This window comes from Halichoerus grypus, chromosome 6 (assembly GCF_964656455.1).
Source record: "Halichoerus grypus chromosome 6, mHalGry1.hap1.1, whole genome shotgun sequence".
NCBI classification, from domain to species: domain Eukaryota; kingdom Metazoa; phylum Chordata; class Mammalia; order Carnivora; family Phocidae; genus Halichoerus; species Halichoerus grypus.
In genome coordinates, this window is record NC_135717.1 from 123154556 (window position 1) to 123175195 (window position 20640).

Below are 20640 nucleotides of genomic sequence, written 5' to 3' on the forward strand. Positions count from 1 at the left end.
TACCTTCAGACTGTGGTTTTTTTTTTAAGATTTATTTATTTATTTGAGAGAGAGAGACAGAGAGAGAGAGAGAGAGAGAGCATGTGCACGAGAGAGAGAGAGTGAGCACGAGCAGGGTGAGGGGCAGGGGAAGAAGCAGGCTCTCCACTGAGCAGGGAGCTCAATGTGGGGCTTGACCCTGGCACTCTGGGGTCATGACCTGAGCCAAAGGCAGATGCTTAACCAACTGAGCCACCCCAGGTGCCCCCAGACTGTATATTAAAAAAGAAGTGAGTGAGAGAAGAGAAAAGGGATTGGTGCAAGAGAATCTCTTTAGAGAGAGTTGTCTGCATGCTCCACGTTTCTCCCCTTTTCCCCGCCTGCTTCAAGTCAAGTAAAGGGGGATTCAGGAGGCTGCCCTGAGAAGTGACATGTTCCCTGAATTTGCGAGACTCAGAAATGGGTGCTTGGCTCTCTTTGGTAAAAGTAAAAAGGAGAGACTGGCTGGAGATGTCTCTGACCACACAGCAAGGAGAAAGGGCTAAAATGGGGGAAGCCTGAGTTTGACAAGAGGGTACCCTTTGGGCTAGAGAGAACTCTGTAGAAGGTGGTAGTGGGATCACTATCTAAGAAGATGAGATATCTGTAATAGGGAGAGTCTGTGTGGGTTCTACTTCCAGAAACAGCTGTTGGAGTGAAGGGAGTGGAAGACACCAAACACGCCTCCTGAAAGAAAGACATAGCAGTGTGTGCTGCCAATCCTGTCCAAAGACAGGAGCACCCATCACAAGGCCCTTTCTCTCCCTTTATCTGCCTTGTGTGCCCTGCCTGGTGAGGAGATGGAACAAGAGAGCAAAGGCAGACCTCATCTTCTGTCTCCATAAGAGATTTCCAATAGGAAAAATGGATAGCCATTTACTTAGGTGGGGGAACGCTAAGGGAAATGTTTTACTTTTGGAGGAGAGGAATCAGGAGTTCAGTGTGGGAAGGTGGATAACAATTAGCTAGCCTAGTGGAGATGTTGAGGAGACAGCTGTATAGCAATCTGGAGTTCAAGAGCGAGAAGTGATAGAAACTTGGGAGTTGTTGGCATATAGATGGTGTTTGAAACCATGGAAATGGAGGAGCTCACCTAGGGAGGGAGTCCAGATAGAGTAGAGGGCTGAGGGCTGAGCCCTGGGACATTCCAATGTTTAAATGCATGGAGAGGGGTGGATTCAAGTAAAGTGCTTAGAACAGGGTTTGGCACATGGTGAGTGCTCAGTAACTGCTATTATCAGTCAAGAACGACCAGTTGGGGCAGAGGTTTCTAAAGAGATAGAGATCTTGAGCTCTTAACGTTAGTCACTTGTTATAGCTGCGAAAGGGGTGGGGTGGGCAATGTTCACCATAGGAAGACAAGTGGCAAACTCGCTAATTCAGGTTCTTTATACACCCTTGTTCCCAAGGCTCATTTACAGGACTTGTCCTGTTCAAATGTTGCATCTGGGGTGAGAGGAGATGAGGATGGCATCCAGGGAGGCCAGCTGGTCACCCAGCCCCAGTCTGGGGAGGCAGAACCAGAGGGCAGCTTGTCAACCAGGTGTGGAATCTGTATTTTGGCATTGTAGCCAGAGTTGAGCATGGAAGCCCTGTGGCCAAAATCAGAAGAGACTGATGGTTAAGTTGAAATGCCATTTTAGTAATTTGTAATTGACAAAGCCTTGTCTGCATCCCAGCTCACAGTCTCCATCTCTTGTCTGGGCTTCCACAAGAGCTCCCAACTTGTTTTCCCACCTCCACTCTCACTCCCCTCTAGTTCTTCCTCCACAAGATGACCGGAGTGATCTTTAAGGAATGTCATTTAGATCATGTCCCTCTCAATCCTTCTGTGTCTGGCTGCTATCAGAATGAAGTCCCAACTCTAAGGAGTTTGGCCCTGCCTGGTTTGAGCCCTATCTCCCTCTCCAGCTTTATCTCTGGCACCATGTCCTTCCATCCCCCTTTACCTTATTCACACTAGTGTTTTCTCATCTGGAGATCCTCACATGCTCCAAGCCCCTCTTGCCTCCAGGTCCTCAGACCTGCTGTTCCCTCTGTGGGTGCTGTTCCTTTCCAACTCTTTGCCAGGTTACTGCATGCTCCAAATATCAACTTAAACATCTTTTCCGCACAGAGGGCCTTCCTGACCTTCTGATCAAATTAAGTCCTTCTAGTTATTGTTTCTTATCTTTTCTTCATAGCACATAATAAAATGTATGATTATACATTTATTTGTACGTTAATTTGTTTAATGTCTGCTCTCTGGTTAGACTTCAGGTCCACAGGGCAGTAGTTCACTACCATATTGCCCAGTGCTTGGCAGGGTGTTTGGTACACAGAAGTTGCTCAGTTAGTATTTGTTGAATAAATGAACGCCAAGGGGACCAGAATGTTATCTCTGTGGCTTAATGGTGTTTCTGTTGAAAATTTACCTGGGAAGCCAAATTACACCCTGGCGGTGGTACCAGCATGGAATCGGAGCCAGGGAGGTGGTTGGGTGACTCTGGTGTCTGGTGTCTTTGAATTACGAGATCCTGATGCATCCATCTCTACTCTGAGGAAGTATCTGCATGGGGTCTGATCTTTTGCTTTTTCCGAGCACTCACTCTTCCACTAACACGTTCTTTCACCATGCAACTAGTCATGCTACAAATAGGCTTCTGGCATATTTTTTGTATAAATAATTTTTTAACTTTTTAGTTATTATTTATTTTTTTATTTGAAGTTTTTATTTTAATTCCAGTTAGTTAACATGCAGTGTTATATTATTTTCAGGTATATAATACAGTAATTTTAACAGTTTCCTGCTTCTGAAATTATGACTGAAATTTGGGTGTACTCAAATTTCTCAGCCATTTGTTTCAGGATACTGGTTAAGGTGGGTTACCTTTTCTCATAATTTATTTTAGTTATTGAACTTTTATTTTATTGGTTGATTGACTGCAATTTCATGTTCAGACTTATCTTTAAATTTGGGGGATCTCTTGTCGTCGCATATGCCAATGGCACAGTGGTATAAGGCCTTAAAATACTTGCCAATTCTGGCTTCCAGATGTAAAATTCAGATTTTTTTTTTTTTGAATCTGTTAACAGATTCAATCAAGGCAGAAGGTCTTAATTCATAAAAAGAGACCATAACAAACTTAGAAAACAAAAAGCTCAATAGGAGCCTGATAATGATTTCCTTAAAGTTTCTACCTTTCTGTTAATTACCTTTTTAGTCATATAAATAGTGCACTGCAAAAGAGCCAACTCTAATTAATGCAGAAATTAGATGGTCATTCTGGCATATGTCAAAATATAGAGCTTACAACGTGTATTTGCTTAAAGTTAGCTCTCTTTCAGGAGGTCATTTGACTATGATTCCACAGACACTATGCAAAGAGTCTGGAAGGATCCAAACAAGAAAATTATCTTTATTTTTATTTTTATTTTTTTTTAAAGATTTTATTTATTTATTTGAGAGAGAGAATGAGACAGAGAGAGGGAGCATGAGAGGGGGGAGGGTCAGAGGGAGAAGCAAACTCCCTGCTGAGCAGGGAGCCTGATGCCCGCGGGACTTGATCCCGGGACTCCAGGATCATGACCTGAGCCGAAGGCAGTCGCTTAACCAACTGAGCCACCCAGGTGCCCAAGAAAATTATCTTTAAAGAAAATCTTTTTTCTTCAAATTTTTATTTAAATTCTAGTTCATCAACATGCAGTGATTAACTAATACCTTAACACCCATCACCCATCTAGTCCATCCCCCACCCACATCCCTCCCTCAACCCTCAGTTTGTTCTCTATCTTTAAGAGTCTCTTATGGTTTGTCCCCCCCTTTTTTTAAAAGAAAATCTTAAAACTATTGTTTCCGTAATTTTATAAATGTTTTTTATAAACATGAAGGACATGCCCACTAAGCCTTGCCAGACCACAGTCGGGAGAGGACACTATACGGTTAAATCCTGCATGCTGCGTTTGTCACACTGAGTGAATTATGGGATGCAAAGTGACACTTGATGCAACCTTATGAAACATGCTAGAGCAATGTAGCATTTAAGCTAAGATATTTTAATGGCCCAATTTATTCAGACTGCTTGAGGATAAAAAGTGATTTCATAGGATTTGCTACTATTAATCACTGCAACCTTAGTATTTAGTAGATTGTCGGCAGGTGTTTTTAGGATTATACTAATAACAAAGGAAAACAACAGACATGGTTTTAATAGTCAAATTATAATTAGAGACAATTAATGTAACATTTTAAATTAGAATAAAAGGGCTAGGTTAGCCTATTATAATATATTATAATTAATGTATTAAATGCAGACATAATAATCTTACTTCATTTTGCAATTACTCATTCTGCTTACAATAAGTAATTTGGTAGCAGATTCAGACTGAACTTGAGGGAAAATGAAAGGCATCGTGGCTTAACTTCTGGTGTCTAGGAAGGAGAGAGAATAAGCTATATTTTAAGAGACCTCTGCAAAAAGTTCATTTTAAAAAAATGCCAACACTCAGGTTTATTATTATTCTCCTGGGGCACACACTTTGAAATGATATTTTCACACAAGGTAGAATCTGAAATTTGAATTCTGTTATAGCCACAAAATGCTGAAAGTCCAGGTCTCACAGGGAATAACATTTAAATATTAAATGTCTATGTCCGAGGTGGCGATGACAAGAATAAGAACGATCCCATTTCAAGTGAAATCTCTGTCCTCTTTGTTTTCCAAACTGGATTAAATTAGCATTTTTGTTCAATTTGGCCTGAAAGAATACAAAGTAAATATGATAAGAAGCAAATAGTTTGGAACTATAATGTTCACATAGTCAAAATGATCCCCCATTTCACTGAAGGTCTCCTTTTTCATGGAAACTTAGGGTTGTTATTTACAGTCTCTAGGGCCAAAATGACTGGTCCATCAGTCAAACTGTGCTTAGCGCAACAGAAAAAACTAAAGAGACGATTAACTGAATTTTTTACTTTGTAACAAATTGTTCTGGTGTCAGAGGAGTGCTCTTCTAGTCATCACTGTTTGGACCCTTCTTCCATTTTTAGGACCTGTATGTCACACATGTCAGTCACTGGGCTCCCTGAAGAAGGCCAAGCCTTAGGGAGCTACCCTTTCCTTAAATATTTCAGTAAGGATAGCCAGAGTCCCCACATGTATTTGAGGAGCACACCACAAATAGCCCCCTTTTCTTACTTAAGTTCTAAATTTGTGGAGAAAAAATAGAAGTGATTGTATATCATGTGTATATTCAGGTCATTACAGAAATGGGCCAAAATATGATCCAGAAAAAGAGAAGGCTCTGCAACAAGTCCAGGTTGTTGTGGAAAGTGTTCTGCCATGTGACCCAGTGGATCTGATGGTACTTGAAGTGTCTGTGTAGATTGAGATGTGTATGGAGCTTTGGCGGTCCCCTACAGGTGAATTACACCGCATACCTCCTTTAGAATTTTGGAGCAAAGTGCTGCCATACTTTGTAGATGGCTATTCTTCTTTTGAGAAATAGCTTATTGCTTGCTACTGGACCTTAATTGAGACTCAACACTTGGCCATGGGCCACCAAGTGAACACGAGCTGCCTATTATAAACCTGGTGTTGGCTGGCCCACAAAACCATAAAGTTGGCATTCAGCATGGCTTGTGCAGGTCCTGAATGCACAGAAAGTTGAGTGAGCAAGTGGCCCAGATGCCTATGGACCTTATTCTTGCTGTCTTGTTTCCTCTTTCCTGAATCATACATACAGCTTCCTGGGGAGTTCCCTGTGACTAATGTTGACAAAGCAAGAAAAAAATTTCACGTCTGGTTTATAGATCTGCATGATATTCTGGCCCATCCCAAAAGCAGATAGCTCACCACTACTGGCCCACTCTGAGGCGACTCTGAAGTATAGTAGGGAAGGGAAATTCTATTGTTGTACAGTACTTCAAGGAATACATCTAGTTATTCATTTTTCCTGGAAGAAGAGATGGCCCAAGATAGGGCTCTACATTAATTCATAGACAGTGGCTAGTGGTTTGACCAGATGGCCAGTGTTGTGGAGTGAATATTTGGGTCTCTATGGTATGTGCTGGAAGGCTTGTTTGTCCTGAATGTCCCTGCTAATCATTATCTTGAGAATGTAGAGATTCTGTCCTCCCTCTATATCCCCATCAAGCAGAATGTATAGGAGAATGCGTTGTTTGGCATTCAAGGTCAGGGGCTCTGGAGGTGGCCAACCTGGAGCATCTCCTTTGTAACAAAGAGAATCTGGATGGCAAGCCTAGATCTCCTTGGAATGCTGGCTGTGCAAGGAGGGAGAGGCTACAGATAGTTGCTAGGCTAGGTTGTTACACGTAGTTTGCTGCACGTAGATCCCAGCAGCAGATGCTTTGTCTAGTTGACTGCTCCTGGACTCCCTGTATGTAATTTCCCCCAGTAAACCTATGTCTCCATTATGGTCTCTGGGTTATTTCTTTGACCTCATTCAACCATCACCCATCTTTGGCTTAGTGTCTACTGGTGGCCCAGCTACACAGGGTCCACCCAAGAAGAAGCACAACTGGAAAATTGGTGACAAGGAAGTGTGTGGATAGATTTTTCTGAATGGGCATAGGGCATGAAGATGTTTGTCCCGTGTGACGATTTATCAAAAAGCAACCTTAGTGGGCGCCTGGGTGGCTCAGTTGGTTAAGCGACTGCCTTCGGCTCAGGTCATGATCCTGGAGTCCTGGGATCGAGTCCCGCATCGGGCTACCTGCTCGGCAGGGAGTCTGCTTCTCCCTCTCCTGCTCCCCCCTCTTGTGCTCGCTCTCTCACTCTCTCTCTCAAATAAATAAATAAAATCTTTAAAAAAAAAAAAAAAAAAGCAACCTTAGTAGAGGAGGATCTTAATCATCAGATGGACAAGATGCCCTGGTCTGTGGATGTCATTCAGGGTCTTTCCCCAGTCACCCCCTCCTTGCCCAATGGGCTTTTGAAAAAAAGTGGCCATAGTGTCAGGGATGGAGGTTATGGATGGACTCAGCAACATGGTCTTCTACTTATGAAGACTGATTTGTCAGCCTGCCAACAGCAGAGGCCAACTCTGAACCCCTGATATGGCATCATTCCTCACAGGATGAGACAGCCACCTGGTGGCAGGTTGATTGCATTGGACCACATCCATCTTGGAAGAAGCAGTGCTTTGTTCTCACTGGAAGAAACACCCTAGATATGGATTTGTTTTCCTTGCCCTCAGTGCTTTTGCCAAAACCACCATCTGTGGACTTACATAATATGATTTGCAGCAAGGTATACCCACAGCATTGCTCCTGACCAAGGAACTCATTTAATAGCAGTTGAAGCGTAGCGATGGACTTGTGCTGATGGAATTCATTGATCTTACCGTGTTCCCCATCACCCTGAAATCTCTGGCCTGACAGAATTCTGGAAAAGCCTTTTGAAGATTTAGTTTTCATGGCATCTGGGTGACAACACCTTGTATGGTTATGGTGAAGCCCTCTAGGATGTGGTATATGCTCTAAGTTGGTGACCAATGTATGGTGCTATTTCTTATATCACTAGGATCCATAGGTCCAGGAAAACCATGTGAAAATGGGAGTGAGTCCTTTCACTATTGCACATAGTGAGCCATCGTTTATTGAAATTTGGCATGGGGTACCTGTCACTCTCAGAGTTCAGTTGCGTTGTTACTAATCTACTAGTTCATCTTGTTCTCTCAAGGCAACAGCCAAGCCCACAGCTCCTGTAGCTCCTGCTGGATCAACTCCTTCAGGTTCTCCAAATGCTAGGCCAGATGTGTTCACAGCTCCGTGGTGAAGAGTGCCAACTCCTTCTGCAGGTCATCCCCCCAGTCACCCCCTCCTTGCTTGTTGTTGAGGTTAAAGGTGGTGAGAGAGAGATGAGGGCTTCATTTTGCCATTGTGGGTTCCAGTTTGTCCTTGCTTTCCCCCTTTCATGTCCAGCTTTTCTTCCCAACTGCTGGTCGTGAGGATCTACAGAAATTTCTGGCCCACAGCAGACAAGGAGGCAATAGTCCTCCACAGAATTCCTCAACAGTTCCCACAATTGTCTGAGGTGTAATCTTTATAGTCAATCCCATATAGTGGTTCTGCTTGTCTGGCAAAGCCCAAGGACACAGCATCCCTTGGATATCTCTGAGGATTCCCAGAGGAGCACTTCATCCTCTTAGTCATTTATTGGTCGAATTTCCTGCTTCTCGGGATTTTCAGATTCACTTCATCTTGACTACCGTGTCTATTCCCTTGTCTATGTCCTGAGTCAACCAAAATGTATATATCACCATGTCTTCTCCTTCATTTACCTCAGACACCACTCATGGAAGTAGAAAAGTTCATAAAGATTTTATGGTAAAAATGGGAGTTGCCCTGAAGCAGATCACTCAAAATCGAATGTTAGTTGACCCTGTTTCGAAAAGTTCAGCTCCCTTGCCTTCTGCCAACTGACATTTTTTCTTTCTTCTCTCACCTCTGTCTCTCTGATCTGCCATCCCCTCCTTGCTCCTGGCAACACAAAGCTCCTTCCATACAAAAGTGTAAAACAATTCACTCTCTCATTGTCTTGTCCTTGATCATGCTATGGTGTGTGTTCCCTTTCATAACCAAAGAGGCCATCAGAGAAAAGCCATTTTTCTCCTGAAGAGGATGTTTGATGTCAGTTAAAAAAATAGAGCCCCCTGTCCACCCTCTCCCCATATCTTGAACTATCTGACATTAGATCTCACTGGAGAGGGACACCATATTCTCTGTCATCCTGTCCAGATTTACTTTAAATCAATTTTATGAAACAAAAACCTTAAAAGATAGATTGGCAAATGATTGTATTAGGTGATGTAGGTCCTGCTAAGAAACAGCTTTGAGAGAGTTTTGAATTACAGGCAGTTTCTAACAGCTGTGGGTTGCAGCATTTTCCCTGGTGAGTTGTTCAGGGTGCCATTGTGTATAAATTTCAAGCTATCCTTCTAGAAGCTTTCATTTAGGAAGTTGATATTTAACTTCTTTAAGAGTAAACAGAAAACCCCAGGCTGCGTCTTATGTGAAATTGTCGGCAAATTGTAGTATTGTCCTTCTTCCCTTTGGAAACATACATGTTTGTCAATTAAGAAAAACTTTTAAGGAACTAGCAGAATAGTAGCAAGGTTGGTGTTTAAGTTCAGAGAAAGGGGAGAAAATATAGAAGGGAGTTGAGGAAGGCAGAAGAGTTATTTTTTAATTTAACAAGAGATGACAATAAGGACCTTATTTTAGCAAAAGGATGACTCATTGTAGCTACATTGAGTTTATCATTGCATCAAGAATCTTTATATGGTCCCATAGATTTCCTGGATATTTGAAAAAAGACTCTCCAGGTTGAGAGACTGATAATATTTCATTGCCTCTTTGGTATTTTTGTGTTATTGGTCTAGAGCCTTATAATAAAGTTTTAATTTAACAAACTTAAAAAAGAAGTGAAAGGGAAACTGACTTTAAAAAAAAATTTTATTTATTTATTTTAGAGAGAGAAAGTGAGAGCAAGAGCACAAGTGGGAGGGGCAGAGGGAGAGGGAGAGAGAATCTCAAGCAGACAACCCGCTGAGCCGGGAGCCAGACACAGGGCTTGATCTCATGACCCTGAGATCATGACCTGAACCAAAACCAAGAGTTGGATGCTTAATGGACTGAGCCACCCAGGCGCCCCGAAACTGACTTCTTTTTGGTTAGACAGATCTAATCATAATTTTTGCGTTGTCAGTGTGTGGATGTCTAGTCTACCTTTTTCTTCCACTACGTGGAAGAGTAGGAAGAAGAGTGTGAGGGAGAGAAGTCTGTGGACAACACCTTCCACAGTTGCTGTGCAGGGGGACAAATGGGAGAAGCAGAGCTTGCAGGTTCGGTACCCATGACACTTTGGACATCCAGTGGACTTGATGTGTCCCAGTGATAAGACGGGAGCCCCTGGATTCAACTGCTACCAGATTTTACCTTAGAAGTTGCTCTACAGCAGTGGTTTCTTAACCTTTTTGGTTCCTGGAGCTTTTTGAGATTCTAATGAGGTTATAGACCCTTTCCAGAGGGGGAAAAATGTACATATGCAGAAAATTGCAAACAATATCAGAAGATTTGTAGGCCTTATGAGCAGTTAAAAATCCTACTCTAGATCATTACCTTTTGGAGAATTGCAAGGGTCTTTCTATTTTTGAACACAGAGGTATCTTTTCAGGCATAGTCTGAATATCATTCAGCTTTCCCAGGACTCAGGGAAAGAAAATATAGACTCATATGCCTCATGGTGTTTAACACAGCCTGAATGAGTTCTAAAAGGAGGGCAGCCAAAGAGAAGCCACATTTGTCTCTTACTCACTACTGCATCCCAGGTGCATAAGTAATTGTTCAAAATTTTGCTTTAGACTCTGATGCTATAGTAAATCGAGGTGAAAAATCAAAGTGGGCAATTGTGTGCTCTTGGAGCTCCAATGATGGGTAGGATATGTAACTATGTCTCTGGCCCCTCAAAGACACTGGACTATCAAAAAAACCGAGGGACTCCCTACCTTCCTCTAGTCTTGTTGGTCATGGGAGAAAACCTGGGATTGTATGAAAACTTTGAGCCCTTATGGCCACTGGAGGACCAAGAAGACTGAAGGAGGGCGCCTGGGTGGCTCCAGTCGTTAAGCGTCTGCCTTCGGCTCAGGTCATGATCCCAGCGTCCTGGGATCGAGTCCCACATCGGGCTCTCTGCTCGGCGGGAAGCCTGCTTCTCCCTCTCCCGCTCCCCCTGCTTGTGTTCCTGCTCTCTCTATGTCTCTCTCTGTCAAATAAATAAATAAAATCTTAAAAAAAAAAAAAAAAAGAAGAAGACTGAAGGAGACGTTGATACAGTGATGGCCCAGGTGTTGAGGAAGAAGGGGTAGTCCTTGAACAAGGGAGGCCTGAATGCTCCCTGATGGAGCAGAGTATCCCCAACATGGTTCCCATTCAGGCAGAGCTATATGTGTCTTCAGGACTAAATTGGAAGAAAGGGGTTATCTAATTTTTAATCCTTTATGCTTCATCAGTAAAATAGGACCAGGTTAATGTTGGGCTTTCTGAGGGAGCCATTAATTTACAACCTATTTTCTGTGTCAAACTTTGAACCAACTGAGAAATATACACAGGAGTCAGAAATTAACAAACAGCTTAAAAATTAAATTAACAAACAGCTTAAAACTTAAAACTCAGTTAGTGAACATGGCTTGAACCATACACCAAAAGGGACTACTAAAAACTTGTCCCCCTTCCCCTCCCCACAACCCCACCCCTTCATCTCTAGGATGTGGGATCCACCTGGGGAGCGTCAGAACATCAGAACATGCAGTCTGGCTTAGAATCCTAGCTTTGCCATTTACTAGCTTATTTGCTATGTGAGCCTGGGCAAGTTATCTATAAAATGCGGATAACTGTATCTAACTCACTGAGTTATCACAAAGATTAAAATGCTTAGAACAGAGCCTGGCGCAAAGTAAGCTGTGATTATGATGATGATGGTTATGACTGGGTGGACAAAGCAGGCACGTATCCAGCCAGGTGCATGGAGGACTGTGGCCTGCTTCAAGCCCAGAGAGACAGGTCACAGGGGAGCAGTGATATGAACACATCAACCCTACCCAATGGGGTAATTTGAGCCAGGGCATGTTAGGCTTTTGCCTCATATCATTGGTTAGATCATTCTTCAAGCAAGCAGCCTGTGGGCATGGGAAGTTCCTACTTTATGCGCAGAAACAGTTTAGTTTGTGGTGAGCAGCAGAAGGACACTTGCTCTAGGCCGTTTGTCCACCCCCAGGGTGGGTGTCTGCAGCTCAGAAATGACATTCCAAAACCACACTCTACGTAGCCTCCCTCCAAACCTGGTGCTCTTCCTGTGATTCCTACCTTGGATGCCTGAACTAAAACCGGAACTGTCATCCTGTACTTCTCCTTTCCAGGTTGTCTCTGTGAACTCTTCATCGCCCTCCACTGTTGCCCCATGCTTCTGCTTTCTTTTAAAGCAAAACCTCTCTGAAGAGTTGTGTCTTCCCCACCTCTACGTTCTCACCTCCCATTCTCTCTTGAGCAGACTCCGGTCAGGCTGTCATACCCATTCTCCTGGTCGAGGTCACCGAATCTTGCTACTTAGTAGCACTGACACACCCCACACTCCATCCTTCTGAGAAGCCTTCTTGTCTTGGCCTCCTCAACACCTTATTCTTCTAGTTCTCTCTTCCCTTCTTAGGCTCCTTTTCTCACTCTTCCTTTTTCCTTCTTGAATCTCCAAAATTTGGAATGATGCCAGGCTCAGGTCTTGGTCCTCTTCCATCTACCTTTGCTCTCATTGTGACTGATGGTATCCAAGTATGTTGTTTAAAATACCATCTACGTCCTGATGACTCTAAAATTTTTATCTCTCGTTCTGACCTATTCCCTACATTCCAGATTTGCTTTCCCAGCTGCCCACTTGACCATTTTGCTTGGATATTGAATAGTCATCTTAAACTTAAGATGGACAAAGAAAAATTCAATTTCTCCCCAGACACCCTCCTTCTCCAGTGTTTTCCATCTCAGTAAATGACACCAGCAATTCCTGCTCAGGAAAAATATTTGGCATTTGTCATTGCACTCCTTCATACCCTCACATCCCATTTATCAGCAGATCCTATTAGTGCCGCATTTAAGATACACCCTGGGGTCTCCTGGGTGGCTCAATTGGTTAAGCGTTTGCCTTCGGCTCGGGTCATGATCTCAGGGTCCTGGGATCGAGCCCCACGTGGGGCTCTCTGCTCTCCTTCTCCCTCTGCCCCTCCACCCCACTTGTGCTCTCTCTCTCTCTCCCTCTCTCTAATATAAATGAATAAACTCTTTTAAAAAAATACATCCTGAATGTGAGCACCTCTCACCGCCATGTCTTCTGCTTCACCCTGGTCCAAGCCAGCACCACCTCCCTCCTTGACCACTTCTGCTGTAGCCTGTAACTGACCTCCACTTTTCCTCCTATGGCTTATTCTACACACTGCAGCCAGGGTGAGCCCTTAAAATGGTAAGTTTGATCTTGTCATTCCCACATTTTGCTTATTGTCTACCTCCCACACTAAATATATCCCAGCAACTAGAACAGCACCCAGCACATAGTAGGGCTTTAATTGATATTTGTGGAGTGTAAGAAGGAAGAGGAGAATCAGGCAGATGTCTTTATGCTTAGAGCCTTAAGTATCCCGTGATTGGATTCTCTCCAATAAGAAAGGAGGTTATTATTTTTTTTCAGTTGCATGGAGAGGGAGGTGCCGCACCCATCCTGCCTGCCACAGAGAATTCTGCATTCGTCTGCTTTGTTTCTTCTCTTTCCAGGAAGAAGAATCCATGTCCCTGAGAGAAGGAAGTGGATTTAGGCAATAAGGGAAAGGGAGCTAGAGGTGGAAGACAGGAGAAAAACTGCAGGATGGGTGTGTTAGGAGAGAGTTTGGGGAGAAGGACACTTGGGAATATGCATTTCAGATGATTTCTTTGTGATAGATTCCCCCCAGAGTGAAATTCCCCGGTCAAAGGAGCCCCTGCCCCAGAAACATAAGATGGTGCCCATATATTGTTGGTATTGTTGACATGTTATAGTTGAAGAAACAATATTTTGGAGAAGGAAAGTTGTCATATGAGTTGGCAAATACCTCTTCTGTCCAACTCTAAAGGAGGTGTTTTCCCTCACGCGGCACCAGGACTCAGTGTTGAGTGAGTCCTGTCACAACAGAAAATGTGACAAGATCAGCCTGTGACTCAGGGCTAGATGTCCTAGGGGTAGCGCTGGGGACTAGGAGCGTGGGCTGGATTCAGGCCTCAGGGACACGAGGGGGGCTGCAAATACCCTTCTCTCACAGGCTTGGGAACATCCAGACACTTCTCTGACTGCACATCCCCGGACTGTTTTCAGCTGACTTTCATGCTCTCAAATTTAACCTTGTCAGGCTTGATGATCAACAGGGTTGCAATGAGTATTCATAGAAATTGGTGCAGAAGTTAATGTCCAGATCTGCATGAGACGCAGGCAGAAATGAAGACAGTGACAATTACCCACCTTGACAGAAGGGACAAATCCTAAACTCTACAAGGAGGTGTTCGCAGCCCTCGTCAGTGTGGTGCTGCATATTGCAGACTGCACACGCACTTGAGAAATGACAGGATCTAAGCATTATGGAAATGACAGTGATAACTTAAGGAGAGCTGTTGTCACTGTGGGAAGTGCTCAGAAACATGCCCTGCTTTTCAGCATCCTTAGGAAACCCCCCAGTCCTTGGTTTTAGGTATTTTCTTTCTCTCTTAGGTATTAGCTATTTTCTATGTAAGTTTACAAGATGTATCTCGGATTCTTCCTGGATATTTACGACCAATTATTCATAAGTGGACAAATGAAAGGAGGAGAGGGAAGGCAAATTTTGCAAGTACTTTTTTCTTTTTCTCTACTTTCTGAAAAATAATCATATGGGACACACTCATAGAACCTAGAAGATGATTTCTATTTAAGGCACAGAGGAGAATAGATAAATTCACAGTATGTAAAGTAAAAAAAAAAAATGCCCTTAATGAATATTCAAAATTTCCTCACTAGAAAATTTATAGTTTTCTAGTGTTAGTTGGTTTTGGAGGCTTGGTTTTGTAGGTCATACATGGAAGGTGGTGGTGGTATCTGCTGTTTTGGGTTTTGCCGATATGTGCCTGTATGGTCCATGCATCCAATCCAGGACCACGTGAGTCCTTCTTAGGGCCTCTCAAGGTCCACCTGTAATTAGAATTGAGCTTCCACAAGAAAGGTAGCTTCTAGTGCCTTTATCTTATCTTTTGCTTGGAAGTGGTTAGAAAGCTATTACCAAAATTATAGGAAATACATTCAGAAAAGAAATTAGTTAAAAATGCATTTTTGTATGGAAAAAAGACTCTTCTCTTGGATAATTAGTATGGCCAATAGTAATACTTATCATTATTTATATATATGCTTTTTCACGGAATACCAACAGCAGCCCTATGAGGTGGACATCGTTGTTGCCTTTAATTTATGAAGAACTGAAACCTGGAGTGGTTTGGGTGACATGCTTATGGCTCTACAACTAGTGGCTAATGAAGAAGGGACTCAAACCTAGATCTGAGATGAAATTATTTGCTGTTTTTCTTTCTTCATGCTCCCTTGGTTTAAGTCGGGGTGTAGTACTGAAGTATTCAGGCCTAAATAGTACTTCATTTCATCCTCATTATGCTTTACTAAAAAAGATGAAGGGGCTTTAGTCTTGTAGGTAGAATATTGGAATGTGTGTCTAGCTAAAAATTAAAAAGCTAGGAAGTGTGAAAGGAAGACCCTGAGCTTTGACCATCAGGTGCGAAAACAATAGCCCAGTGTAGTCGAAACTTAATGGGAAAAACAGAGAGCAAGTATCAGGTAGGAATGCATTTGGCTACAAGTAATTGAAAGATCTGACCACAGCACTTTTACCAAAGAGGTTTATTTTATTATTTTATTTTATTTTTCTTATAAGAAGCCTACAGGTGGGTAGCCCATGGCTGAGAAGCAGCCCCACAGTGTATCAGAGTCCCATCTCCTTCTCTATATCCATTCTGCCAGCCTTAGCCTAGGACTTTTTCTTCAGGCTTGGTGCCTAATGATTGTGACTTTTCCATTTCCGGCTGCATATGCACATTGTATCCTGGAAGAAGGAGGGCCCAACCTGTTTGTCTCTGAGTCTGTCTTTTTGTTTGGAAAGGGATGCTCTCTTCAAAGCATTCCTTCTGCCTAAATTTGCCAGAACTGAGTCTCAGGGCCACCCTGGCTATAGGGGGGTCTGGGAAGGAGAATATTTTCAGCTAGGCCTTCTTTCATACTGAACAAACTAGGGTTATGTGAGAAAGAAAAAAAAATAAGGGAATGGATGTTTGGTGAAAATATGTACATATATAGTTGTTGTTTTGTTTCTTTTTTTGGTTAGAGAGGTTGGGAGTTAGAGTGTGAGTGAATGGTAATGATTGAAAATCACTTAAACCAAATACTCAGTGGGGATAAGCTACAGAGGAGGGAAGGAGGACATTGTACGTGGGTGTTCTAATGAATGAGGAACTAACTGGGTCAGCCTGAGCGGGGCTCGCTGGGAACTTGCATGAAGAGCAGGTATAACCAGTGGCTGGAATGGTGGTGAAAGGTTATAGAAGCAAGGTGGGTCCCTATCAGGAAATGGCCAGGGAAGATCAGGGCAGAGAGAAGATGCCAGAGTTTGTGGGAACACACTTTTAAGGCCAAGTCAAACAGTCAAGATGGCTCTGGAGGCCAGAATCTATCTTCCCAAGAGGCAGTATCTTGACTGTCTTAAAGTGCCCACCAGTACAACTCAGATTATCTCAGGAAACTGGTCTGTTGCTCAGCAGAAAAGCCCCACTGGCTGCCATTTTTCTTTGTGGTGGTCATGTAGATTATTGCGGGAGCAATACGGCCACGGTGCTGCATTTTGAGCAAGATGACCACGCTCATACAATACCCGTCTCCTGGGAAGATTATGCTACAGTTGCATTGCTTGCAGAACTGCCAGTTCTTCCCTGTGTCTCCTGTGAAGAACACTAGGTCTCTGCCATATTGCTGGCTAGTCGCCGGGTGGTATACCTGTGGCCACAGAATGGTGAGGCTGCCTGGGGTCTTGGTCTGTGACTCTGTTCTCCGTAGCCCCATGTTCAGGCCATGAGAGTTACATCGAAGTGCCCTAGAGTCCATTGCTATAGGAGTGGCTCGCCCTAGAGTGGGTGCTGAGGCCACAGGGATCCAGCCTGCTGATAGGCTGGCTGGGGCCTGTCCTACAGTAATGTATGGGAGTGTCAGGCCTCAGGCAGGGTTCAAAGATGACCAGCAGCCCTGGCTCTGAAGGTGAAGCCAGGGAGGAGAACTGAGGCACAGAAGTCAGAATTGAGAAGGAGAATCCTATTGTAACATATGCTAGGAATGCTTAGGAATAAGCAGAGAAGATCCAGTTTGTATATGCCAAAGTCTAGGAAGACCTGAGCCACTGGGGCTGAAGCAAGGGATGTGTGCCAAGTCCCATAGTCCTGGGACAGAGTCACGTGGCGTGGGTATCAGCTTGCGTGGTGGTAGTAGTAGGTGGTGGGCCAGGAGGGAAGGTGTTGAAATGCCAAGGTCTGGGTTTCCTAATATAAAGGCTTCTCTGTCTAACAATGGTGGTGCGATGCTGGCCCCTGGGAAAGTGTGGTGCCTGAACATGGTCACACACACATGGTCAGAGGGGCTGTGCACTTGGAATCCCTCTAAGGGAATTGTTGGAAGTTCTGCCATTAGAAAGTACTTTCTAATCTATTCGGTGCAAAGTGTTGTCCAATTTCTATAAGCGTCCCCTTTTCCATTGTTTAAAATGGAGACATTTCCGACTTTTTGGCTCCTAGAAGAGATGTTATGAGTCTAAATGAGATTATGTAGTTCTTGGAATTCCACTGAGGAAATTGCTATGTAAATTCAATGTATTGTTATTCATGACGTGTGTGGTTGAGCTGAAAACTCTAGCTACTACCCAACCATGCAAACCATACAATTAGACTTCCTATACCCTGCACAGTAATTCTCTTTCTTATAGTAGAAACCACAAACCAATTTTGCCTTACAGAAATGTGCTTTCATCCACAATTTTTAATACACATTTTAAAGACTGGCTGAGTTTTACTGTGAAGTTACATCTGAGAAAAGTGATACCATCAAGGAAATGACTGACATACAGGGCCATGCATGTTTGATATGCTTACCAGGAGCTGATTATGAAGATCATCAATCCAAATGATCTAACAACTTTCATTTTCACATTATTAGTTCAATTAAGAAATAATTTTCAATAATATGATTGCAGATATATTACATTTCTGAACTTGCATACATCCACACTGTGGGCGTTATCTGATTTTTTAGAGTACTCTTTAATTCTTTAACAGTGGCAATTTTTTCTTTGTAAATGCATTCTGGGTAATTTATGTTGTTTTGACAGTTGTTTCTTTGATATAATTTGCAATTCTGCACCCAGAGTTGTAATATACTTCAGTTTAGATAAACGGCATGGAAATACAGAGGTTATCTATGTAAAATGATTCATATTTCAAAATACGGACTTCTGTAAAATGAAAAAAAAGTGTTGCTATTAATCAAACTTTTTATGTTACTTTTTTCCTTGACTGAGATTTGTTGCATTTACTATTGTAACATATTTCCAAAACACATTAGTTAAATGGAGCTGAAAATCATGCATGCATATTTTATGGAAAAAATGTGCAGATATATTTTCAATTTTAAGCTATAAACTATGGCTTTTCTTGGATGATTAAAATATTCTGGCCCATTTAAAATGAGCTACATAATAAAAGGGATGTGCAATAATAATTTTATAATGCTTAATAATACAAAGTGCCTTATCTGAAAAATGCCTTTTAAAAGGTTTTATGCATAATTCAAGCACTTCTGTTCTGTATAGAAAATAAGTGAGTGATATGCAAGCAAATTCAGAAATTGAAAAATATTTAAAAAATAATTAAAAAGCCAGACTTGGAGATTTCTGCCCTGGTTTGCTCGAATGAAGAAGCAGCGACATCTTAAAAGGCTTTATGCTGTTGGTGACTAGGGGACATAGGGCAGAGTGACACAATAGAAAACACTAGGTCCAAACTTTCTCTAATGTAGGTTCTATGGCTTAAAAAAAGAGGTACAAAGTGTTATTGAAGTTTGTTAAATATGCTTCTTATTGTCAATTCATGTCACTGAAGAGAGTTTGCCCTTGCTTATACAGGAGAGGAGATTTTAGATCTTCAGCCAGACACCTGCCAGAAGTACCTTTAACATGCAAAGTAGCCAAGGGAGTTTGCCTGCTTCTAGTCACCATCAAAGCAGAGAACCCGAAGAAAGATTGTACACATCCTCCCGGCGCTGCCCCTGAGCTATCCCTAATGAAGAGGCAGGAAAACCAGGTTAGATAATTGTAATGTGTTTACTAATGAAGGTTGGGCTATTGTTCATTTACAGTTACCCAAAAGATTAAAATAATTTTGAAAGAAGTTTACGGTATGAAAACAGGTGTGGAAAGTCAGCCCCAGGAGGAACAGATTAATTACTAATCCATGGTGGAAACCACGATCCCTAGATATTTTTTTAACCCGATGACATGGTAAAATAATAATAGAGTAAAAAAAAAAAAGACATATTAACCAATGACTAGATGGTCACATGTAATAACATTCCAGAAGATCCTAATTGCTTTAGTACGAAAATTTAGTGTGCTGTTTGTAGGTTTTATCTGCCGAACACGTAATTCTGTTTGGGTGAATTTTTGCTTGTGCTTGGTGAGGGTTTTGGTTACCTTGTCTAGTTCATTTGGGTTGGGCAGCCTTAAGTTTTTTGTTTCGACTCAATCTCTCATGAACAAATTTCTGAAAGGACACAATTTATAAATTTGGTGCTTCTCAGAGGTTGTTTTCTTAATAATGTAATAAAAAAGGGCATAAATAAAGCATGAACCTGCTGAACATGGTCTAGATGCAGTCACCTGAAGGCAGAGTTTTTTTTGTATGTGTGAATTATTTCATTAGAGCTTCAAAATTTGGGCAGAACTTTGTAAACAGTGTCCTGAAGCCTTGTTTGTAAGAAATGTTGGTTGTTCTGGTTTCTATGGCCTCATTCTGTCCCTGCTCTAAAATCTTTAATGGCACCCATGTCTTAATGGATCAAGCTTAAGCTTCCTACCCTGGTGATGGGGGAAAGGGATGTAGACAAAAGGACAGAGAAAAAGGATGTATTGATTTGCATCTCTTTTCCTTCATGTTTTCTGGATATGGCCTTCTCCTTGATCTTGACATCTTTGTATCGAGGGGTCTATAATCATCACTTCTTTGGGGCTGATTATGACATTCTCTATAGCTCTCAACACAAAACAGAGTAAACAGTGGCACTCAATAAATATTTGCTGATTGCTTTAACCTTAGAGAAAATGACATTGCCTCTTTTTAATCTAGCCTATATGGACAAAGGACTTTTGTTATATTGGAGTGATATTTGCAAAACGTCTAATATAGCTTGAAGAGTCAACATGTATTTTAGCATAAGTTGTCTTTGGCCAATCCTTACGTAAATTAAAATGGAGGCATTTTAGTTGAAGATCATTTTGTTCCTTTTACCCTTTATGTACTCACTTTTGAAATGATGAGACTTACTGGAATCCTTAGCCAAGTTTAAATCAATCACTCTGAAAAAAAATCACTTGTTTAATATTGCCTTTTTGCCATCTGTTGTTATCTATCTATCTATCTATCTATCTATCTATCATCTATCTATCTATCTACCAAGAGCAACTCCTTAGGAGAGCATTACGTGCGTAGAAATAATTGTTGGTTGATTGGTTATGAGCAGAGTTTGTGTTCTGAAGTCGGAAGTTAAATAAAGCCGATGCCACAGCTCAGTGTGGGTGTAGGAGGGGTTGATTTGATGGAGAGAGAACCCCATCCAGTGCAGCGAGGGCCAGGTGGGATGCCTGGAGGGCTTTGGACTACTCTTGGTTCCTAATCTACATAAACTACTTTGGAACTGACTGTAAACTAGTTAAATGGTTGGCTGGTGACAAAAAGATGAGGAGAATAATGCACGCATGCTAGGC

At 42.2% G+C, this 20640-nt stretch overlaps 1 long non-coding RNA gene across 2 annotated transcripts in view; it reads left to right on the top strand.

The window, feature by feature from the left end:
- Window positions 1-20640, top strand: part of LOC144382390 (uncharacterized) — a 235321-nt gene that overhangs the window by 61571 nt on the left and 153110 nt on the right. For both annotated transcript variants that reach the window (XR_013449242.1, XR_013449243.1), the window contains exon 2: window positions 18784-18961. This is a non-coding gene — a long non-coding RNA (uncharacterized LOC144382390). The remainder of the gene's footprint in view (window positions 1-18783; window positions 18962-20640) is intronic.